Raw genomic sequence first — 8,942 nt, 5'->3', positions numbered from 1 at the left:
CAGACCCCAAGTACCAAAATATACTGTTTGCATTTCAGTATAGACAATTTAATCTACTTACAATATCAGGTGAAATATGCATCTAATACAACATGTCAGATAATGTCTAAGGAACGTGGTTTGATACACGGTAGGTCACACACAGACCCTGGCACATGTCCCTAAAATGTCCTTATGTTGAACAATTTGGTTTGTTGATAGTACAATAAAGCAGTCAGATAGTATAACTAGTTTAGGTAGGCCTAGTCTGCAGAAAAAAAATATTCTGTGGTTTACTAAGGAAAACAGCATCATCTTGTGGCTATTAAAGCAGAGTACCACACAGATTCCTGACTCATTTAATTGGTATAATTTGTGCTTAGCATTGGCTGCAAAAGTCTGTGATAGCTTTTTACAGCAACACATACACTTTCTGTTCTCAAGGAAAAATATCCAAAGGAATATGCTGTCATCGAAGACAGAAATGACTTTGGGTGCTATGCAGTTATTTATTATTAGGCTACCATATCTGGGAACTTCCCAAGTATATGCATTGTAATGCAAAACATTACTACACTGAGAGCATGTGTTTAAAGTGATAATACTGTGACTTGTCAAACAACACATAATTTATTTATTAAATTAATGAGAATATAATACCTATCTATACAAGCCATATTGTGTTTTCTTAGCCTAGAAATCTTGATGTTGGTTTTGATATAATCTGATCTGATGGGTGTGTGCGTGCTTAGTCCCCTCCAGTACTCCCTGTTCACCCACAACTGCGTGGCCACGCACGACTCCAACACCATCATTAAGTTTGCCTACGACACGTCGGTGGTAAGCCTGTTCACAGACGACGATGAGACAGCCTATAGGGAGGAGGTCAGAGACCTGGCAGTGTGGTGTCAGGACAACAACCTCTCCCTCAACGTGAGCAAGACAAAGGAGCTGATCGTGGACTACAGGAAAAGAAGGGCCGAACACGACTCCATTTACATCAACGAGACTGTAGTCGAGCGGGTCAAGAGTTTCAGATCTAATTGATTTATAAAGCCCTTTTTTTTTTACATCAGTAGATGTCACAAAGTGCTTATATACAGAAACTCCAAAGAGAAAGCAAAGCAGATGAAGAGGCACGGAGGCTAGGAAAAACTACCTAGAAAGACAGGAACCTAGGAAGAAACCTAGAGAGGAACCAGGCTCTGAAGGGCGCCAGTCCTCTTCTGGCTGTGCCGGGGGGGGATTATAAGAGTACATGGCCATTAAGACCAGATTGTTCTTCAAGTTCCTTGGTGTCCACATCACTAGGGACCTATCATGGTCCAAACACACCAACACAGTCGTAAAGAGGGCATGACAACAACGCCTCTTCCCCCTCAGGAGGCTGAAAAGATTTAGCATGGGACCTCAGATCCTCAAAAAGTTCTACAGCTCCACCATCGAGAGCATCTGACTGGTTGCATCACCACTTGGTATGGCAACTGCTCGTCATCCGACTGCAAGGCGCTACAGAGGGGTACATCACTTGAGCTTCCTTACAATCCAGGACTTCTATACGAGGCAGCGTCAGAGGTACGCCCTTAAAAATTCTCAAAGACTCTAGCCACCCAAGCCATAGACTGTTCTCTCTGCTACCGCACGGAAAGCACTACCGTAGCGCCAAGTCTGGGACCAAAAGTCTCCTTAACAGCTTCTACCCCAAAGCCATAAGACTGCTGAACAGTTAATCAAATGGCTACCAAGACTATTTGCATTGACCCCCTTATTTATGTTTGTATTTATCTCTTGCACAAGCTCAATGTACATTCACTGGATTCTAACCACACACACATACGTATATACTACACACACACATGCATATTGACCCCCCCACCCGACACACACATTCCTTCACACTCTTCACATATGCTGCTACTCTCTGTTCACTATCTATGCATAGTCACTTTACCCCTACCTCCATGTACATATTACCTCAATTATCTTTACTAACCCTGCACATTGACTCGGTACCGGTACCCATTATACAGTTGAAGTCGGAAGCTTCTTAGCCAAATACATTTAAACTCAGTTTTTCACAATTCCTGACATTTAATCCGAGTAAAAATTCCCTGTCTTAGGTCAGTTAGGATCACCACTTTATTTTAAGAAAGTGAAATGTCAGAATAATAGTAGAGAGAATTATTTATTTCAGCTTTTATTTCTTTCATCACATTCCCAGTTGGTCAGAAGTTTACACACACTCAATTAGTATTTGGTAGCATTGCCTTTCAATTGTTTAACTTGGGTCAAACGTTTCAGGTAGCCTTCCACAAGTTTCCCACAATAATTTGGGTGAATTTTGTCTCATTACTCCCGACAGAGCTGGTGTAACTGAGTCAGGTTTGTAGGCCTCCTTGCTCACACACGCTTTTTCAGTTCTGCCCACAAATTTTCTATAGGATTGAGGTCAGGGCTTTGTTATGGCCACTCCAATACTTTGACTTTGTTGTCCTTAAGCCATTTTGCCACAACTTTGGAAGTATGCTTGGAGTCATTGTCCATTTGGAAGACCCATTTGCCACCCAGATTTAACTGATGCCTTGAGATGTTGCTTCAATATATCCACATAATTTTCCTTTCTCATGTCGACATCTATTTTGTGAAGTGCACCAAATCAAATCAAATCATCAAATCAAATTGTATTTGTCACATACACATGGTTAGCAGATGTTAATGCGAGTGTAGCGAAATGCTTGTGCTTCTAGTTCCGACAATGCAGTAATAACCAACAAGTAATCTAGCTAACAATTCCAAAACTACTACCTTATAGACACAAGTGTAAGGGGATAAGAATATGTACATAAAGATATATGAGTGAGTGATGGTACAGAGCGGCATAGGCAAGATACAGTAGATGGTATTGAGTGCAGTATATACATATGAGATGAGTATGTAAACAAAGTGGCATAGTTAAAGTGGCTAGTGATACATGTATTACATAAAGATGCAGTAGATGATATAGAGTACAGTATATACATATACATATGAGATGAATAATGTAGGGTATGTAAACATTATATTAAGTAGCATTGTTTAAAGTGGCTAGTGATATATTTTACATAATTTCCCATCAATTCCCATTATTAAAGTGGCTGGAGTTGAGTCAGTGTGTTGGCAGCAGCCACTCAATGTTAGTGGTGGCTGTTTAACAGTCTGATGGCCTTGAGATAGAAGCTGTTTTTCAGTCTCTCGGTCCCAGCTTTGATCCACCTGTACTGACCTCGCCTTCTGGATGATAGCGGGGTGAACAGGCAGTGGCTCGGGTGGTTGTTGTCCTTGATGATCTTTATGGCCTTCCTGTGACATCGGGTGGTGTAGGTGTCCTGGAGGGCAGGTAGTTTGCCCCCTGGTGATGCGTTGTGCAGACCTCACTACCCTCTGGAGAGCCTTACGGTTGTGGGCGGAGCAGTTGCCGTACCAGGCGGTGATACAACCCGACAGGATGCTCTCGATTGTGCATCTGTAGAAGTTTGTGAGTGCTTTTGGTGACAAGCCGAATTTCTTCAGCCTCCTGAGGTTGAAGAGGCGCTGCTGCGCCTTCTTCACGATGCTGTCTGTGTGGGTGGACCCTCTGCTGTTTCCTGAAGTCCACAATCATCTCCTTAGTTTTGTTGACGTTGAGTGTGAGGTTATTTTCCTGACACCACACTCCGAGGGCCCTCACCTCCTCCCTGTAGGCCGTCTCGTCGTTGTTGGTAATCAAGCCTACCACTGTTGTGTCGTCCGCAAACTTGATGATTGAGTTGGAGGCGTGTGTGGCCACGGAGTCGTGGGTGAACAGGGAGTACAGGAGAGGGCTCAGAACGCACCCTTGTGGGGCCCCAGTGTTGAGGATCAGCGGGGTGGAAATGTTGTTGCCTACCCTCACCACCTGGGGGCGGCCCGTCAGGAAGTCCAGTACCCAGTTGCACAGGGCGGGGTCGAGACCCAGGGTCTCGAGCTTGATGACGAGCTTGGAGGGCACTATGGTGTTAAATGCGGAGCTGTAGTCGATGAACAGCATTCTCACATAGGTATTCCTCTTGTCCAGATGGGTTAGGGCAGTGTGCAGTGTGCAGTGTGGTTGAGATTGCATCGTCTGTGGACCTATTTGGGCGGTAAGCAAATTGGAGTGGGTCTAGGGTGTCAGGTAGGGTGGAGGTGATATGGTCCTTGACTAGTCTCTCAAAGCACTTAATGATGACGGAAGTGAGTGCTACGGGGCGGTAGTCATTTAGCTCAGTTACCTTAGCTTTCTTGGGAACAGGAACAATGGTGGCCCTCTTGAAGCATGTGGGAACAGCAGACTGGGATAAGGATTGATTGAATATGTTCGTAAACACACCAGCCAGCTGGTCTGCGCATGCTCTGAGGGCGCGGCTGGGGATGCCGTCTGGGCCTGCAGCCTTGCGAGGGTTAACACGTTTAAATGAGTTACTCACCTCGGCTGCAGTGAAGGAGAGTCCGCATGTTTTGGTTGCGGGCCGTGTCAGTGGCACTGTATTGTCCTCAAAGCGGGCAAAAAAGTTATTTAGTCTGCCTGGGAGCAAGACATCCTGGTTCGTGGCTGGGCTGGTTTTCTTTTTGTAATCCGTGATTGACTGTAGACCCTGCCACATACCTCTTGTGTCTGAGCCGTTGAATTGAGATTCTACTTTGTCTCTATACTGACGCTTAGCTTGTTTGATTGCCTTGCGGAGGGAATAGTTACACTGTTTGTATTCAGTCATGTTTCCGGTCACCTTGCCCTGATTAAAAGCAGTGGTTCGGGCTTTCAGTTTCACGCGAATGCTGCCATCAATCCACGGTTTCTGGTTTGGGAAGGTTTTAGTCGTTGCTATGGGAACGACATCTTCAACGCACGTTCTAATGAACTCGCTCACCGAATCAGCGTATTCGTCAATGTTGTTGTCTGACGCAATACGAAACATATCCCAGTCCACGTGATGGAAGCAGTCTTGGAGCGTGGAATCAGATTGGTCGGACCAGCGTTGAACAGACCTCAGCGTGGGAGCTTCTTGTTTTAGTTTCTGTCTATAGGCAGGGATCAACAAAATGGAGTCATGGTCAGCTTTTCCGAAAGGAGGGCGGGGCATGGCCTTATATGCGTCGCGGAAGTTAGAATAGCAGTGATCCAAGGTTTTTCCAGCCCTGGTTGCGCAATCGATATGCTGATAAAATTTAGGGAGTCTTTTTTTCAGATTAGCCTTGTTAAAATCCCCAGCTACAATGAATGCAGCCTCCGGATAAATGGATTCCAGTTTGCAAAGAGTCAAATAAAGTTTGTTCAGAGCCATCGATGTGTCTGCTTGGGGAGGAATATATACGGCTGTGATTATAATCAAAGAGAATTCCCTTGGAAGATAATGCGGTCGACATTTGATTGTGAGGAATTCTAAATCAGGTGAACAGAAGGACTTGAGTACCTGTATGTTGTTATGATCACACCACGTCACGTTAACCATGAAGCATACGCCCCCGCCCCTATTCTTACCAGAAAGATGTTTGTTTCTGTCGGCGCGATGCGTGGAGAAACCAGCTGGCTGCACCGATTCCGATAGCGTCTCTCCAGTGAGCCATGTTTCCGTGAAGCAAAGAACGTTACAGTCTCTGATGTCCCTCTGGAATGCTACCCTTGCTCGGATTTCATCAACCTTGTTGTCAATAGACTGGACATTGGCGAGAAGAATGATAGGGAGTGGTGCACGATGTGCCCGTCTCCGGAGTCTGACCAGAAGACCGCTCCGTTTCTCCACTTTTACGAAGTCGTTTTTCTGGGTCGCCGGCTGGGATCCATTCCGTTGTCCTGGGTGAAAGGCAGAACACAGGATCCGCTTCGCGAAAGTCATATTCTTGGTCGTACTGATGGTGAGTTGACGCTGCTCTTATGTTCAGTAGTTCTTCTCGACTGTATGTAATGAAACCTAAGATGACCTGGGGTACTAATGTAAGAAATAACACGTAAAAAAACAAAAAACTGCACAGTTTCCTAGGAACGCGAAGCGAGGCGGCCATCTCTGTCGGCGCCGGTTTCTTCCAATGCCAGTCCATCCTGCAGCAAAGCACCCCCACAACATGATGCTGCCACCCCCGTGCTTCACGGTTGGGATGGTGTTTTTCGGCTTGCAAGCCTCCCCCTTTTTCCTCCAAACATAACAATGGTCATTATGGACAAACAGTTCTATTTTTGTTTCATCAGACCAGAGGACATTTCTCCAAAAAATGTACGATCTTTGTCCCCATGTGCACTTGCAAACAGTAGTCTCGCTTTTTTATGGCAGTTTTGGAGCAGTGGCTTCTTCCTTGCTGAGCAGCCTTTCAGGTTATGTTGATATAGGACTTGTTTTACTATGGATATAGATATGTTTGTACCTGTTTCCTCCAGCTTCTTCACAATGAAAGTACCTTCAGGCGTTTGGAAATTGCTCTCAAGGATGAACCAGAATTGTGGAGGTCTTTTGGCTGATTTCTTATGATTTTCCCATGATGTCAAGCAAAGAGGCACGGAGTTTGAAGGTAGGCCTTGAAATACATCCACATGTACACCTCCAATTGACTCAAATTAAGTAAATTAGCCTGTCAGAAGCTTCTAAAGCCATGACATCCTTTTCTGGAATTTCCCAAGCTGTTTAAAGGCAGTCAACTTAGTGTATGTAAACTTCTGACTCACTGGAATTGTGATACAGTGAATTATAAGTGAAATAATCTGTCTGTAAACAATTTTTGGAAAAATTACTTGTGTCATGCACAAAGTAGATGTCCTAACCGACTTGCCAAAACGATAGTTTGTTAACAAGAAATGTGTGGAGTGGTTAAAAAACAAGTTTTAATGACTCCAACCTAAGTGTATGTAAACTTCCGACTTCAACTGTATATAGCCTCCTTATTGTTATTTTATTGTGCTGCTATTTTACCTTTAGTTTATTTAGCTTACTTTGTTTTACACATTAAGGTTGTGTTTAGCACATGTGACAAATTACATTTGATTTGACTTGGATGATCAGTGTCTTGTATCTATCTTTGCATTGAAAAAGTGTTTTCCCTTCTGCTAGGCTCAGAGCTTTTATAGAGAGTACAACTTCCGATCCCCTCTGTTTGTGGATCTGGAGTCCTCTTTATAGATTTACCAGGCTCAAATAAATACAGTTTAGCAGAAAGGCATTTCACTTGCTGTAAAGTCCAGAATATGTTCCGAAGGACAGATTCCAGGTGAAGCCATTTTGAAAGATTGAAGTATCTGAAATTAATTTTGGGCTGCATGTTAGTCATGTTACAAACAGTCAGTAATGGTCTTTCAGATTTTGTTGTGGGGTACAACAATTAACCCATTTAATCACAAATTTTAGTAAGCCTTTGAAATAATCAATATTATTTTTTACAATTTCATCGAAAAGTAGGTGAAAAAGTGTGTTTTATGGTCGGTCACAATTGTGACCAGTGGGATAATGTGATGTATACTGAACTAACATATTTCTCCTATGCAGTCATGAAAATTCTTATATATCCCAGCCCAGTTATTAACACATTTAAAACTGTCACTGGCAGTCCCCAGCATTGCTACTAGAATGCCCCATCACATTCTAGAGTGACTATTTTACATATCAAAAACCCCTATACAACACCGATATGAATACTGAGAGCAAAGACAACAACAAATAAAACATCAACGTTTTTCAACATTGTTACTTTATTGTAACGTATTGAAACATCAATATTGTAACTTTATTGTAACATTTGAACTTGTACTTTAGTGCAATATTCATTGTAACATTGTCATTGTGACATCTGAGTGCAACATTCACTAACAACTGTATAGCAGTCGTGTCATTCATTCACATTGAACAAAGGTAACATTTAGGATCGAGGTAGCCTGTAGAACATGCATTAAAGTAGAAGCCTACAAAAAAAAGATATATATATATATATATATTATAGACATACATACATACATTATAGAGTGCACGATTAGTTTGTGCATCACTATTTTGAACTTCGATCAGTCAGACCTACTGTCATACAGTATGTCTTCAATCAATTGATCCTCTTTTCCAAAAACATTTCAGTCATTTTGATTGTCTTCTTCCATTTTTGTCAACTTTTCTTTTCTTCCTAGAAGTCTGTTGAACTGCTTCTCCTCACCCTTTATTGAGGGCTTTTTCAGCCCTTTTTCATTCGCTCTTATCTCCTTTTCTACTGTCTGTGGTATATCTTGTAGCACTCAATGTGCAGTGGCGCTTTGTATTTCTCACATGCATAGGTAGTGCATTTGTCACAATGACAACATCAACATTTATGGAACCGGTGCATCATGATGATTGGCCAGTGGGAAGCTTTGTCATATCTTGCCTGATCTTCAACAGTAGTAGCAGTAGAGATCTCCTCCCGTGGCTCAGTGGTTACGTGCCAAACTTTTGCATAAGAGACTGTGCCACTATCCATGAGAAGGTGAGCAGGTTGATGGTCCCTCCCATAACATCTCTGTAAATAAATGGCTGTTTACAAGTGCACTGTTCAGAGACTATGAAAAGATGGGCCACCGCCACTTCTTAGACCTTATGGAGATATGGTATCTTGAAACCTGTAGGTTGTGAAGTTCAACACCACCCATTTTCTCATTTTATCAGTTGATGCATTTTGGTTGTGGGACTTTGTCAAAAGGCACATTGCTCCTTGTTCCTCTCTTGACAGAGGTCTCACTGTATTTCTCCTCTATGTTTTGTTGCCACTGTGACAATGTTATTGTCTTTCTAACGGACCAGCAACTTGTATCCTTTGGTCAGAACCTCAGAGGTTCCCTGAGGTAACTTCATGAAGTCCTTCTGTGGCTTGAATTGGACATCAAACAGAAGATTTTGCCTCATCATTCCAGAACTCCCATATCCTCTTTACAATTGGCTCATTAATCCCCCTCCTCTACCCTGTAACTATTCCCCAGGTCGTTA

The sequence above is a fragment of the Oncorhynchus keta genome, chromosome 24 (genome assembly GCF_023373465.1).
Source record: "Oncorhynchus keta strain PuntledgeMale-10-30-2019 chromosome 24, Oket_V2, whole genome shotgun sequence".
Classification (NCBI taxonomy): domain Eukaryota; kingdom Metazoa; phylum Chordata; class Actinopteri; order Salmoniformes; family Salmonidae; genus Oncorhynchus; species Oncorhynchus keta.
Note: the sequence above shows the minus strand (reverse complement) of the source record.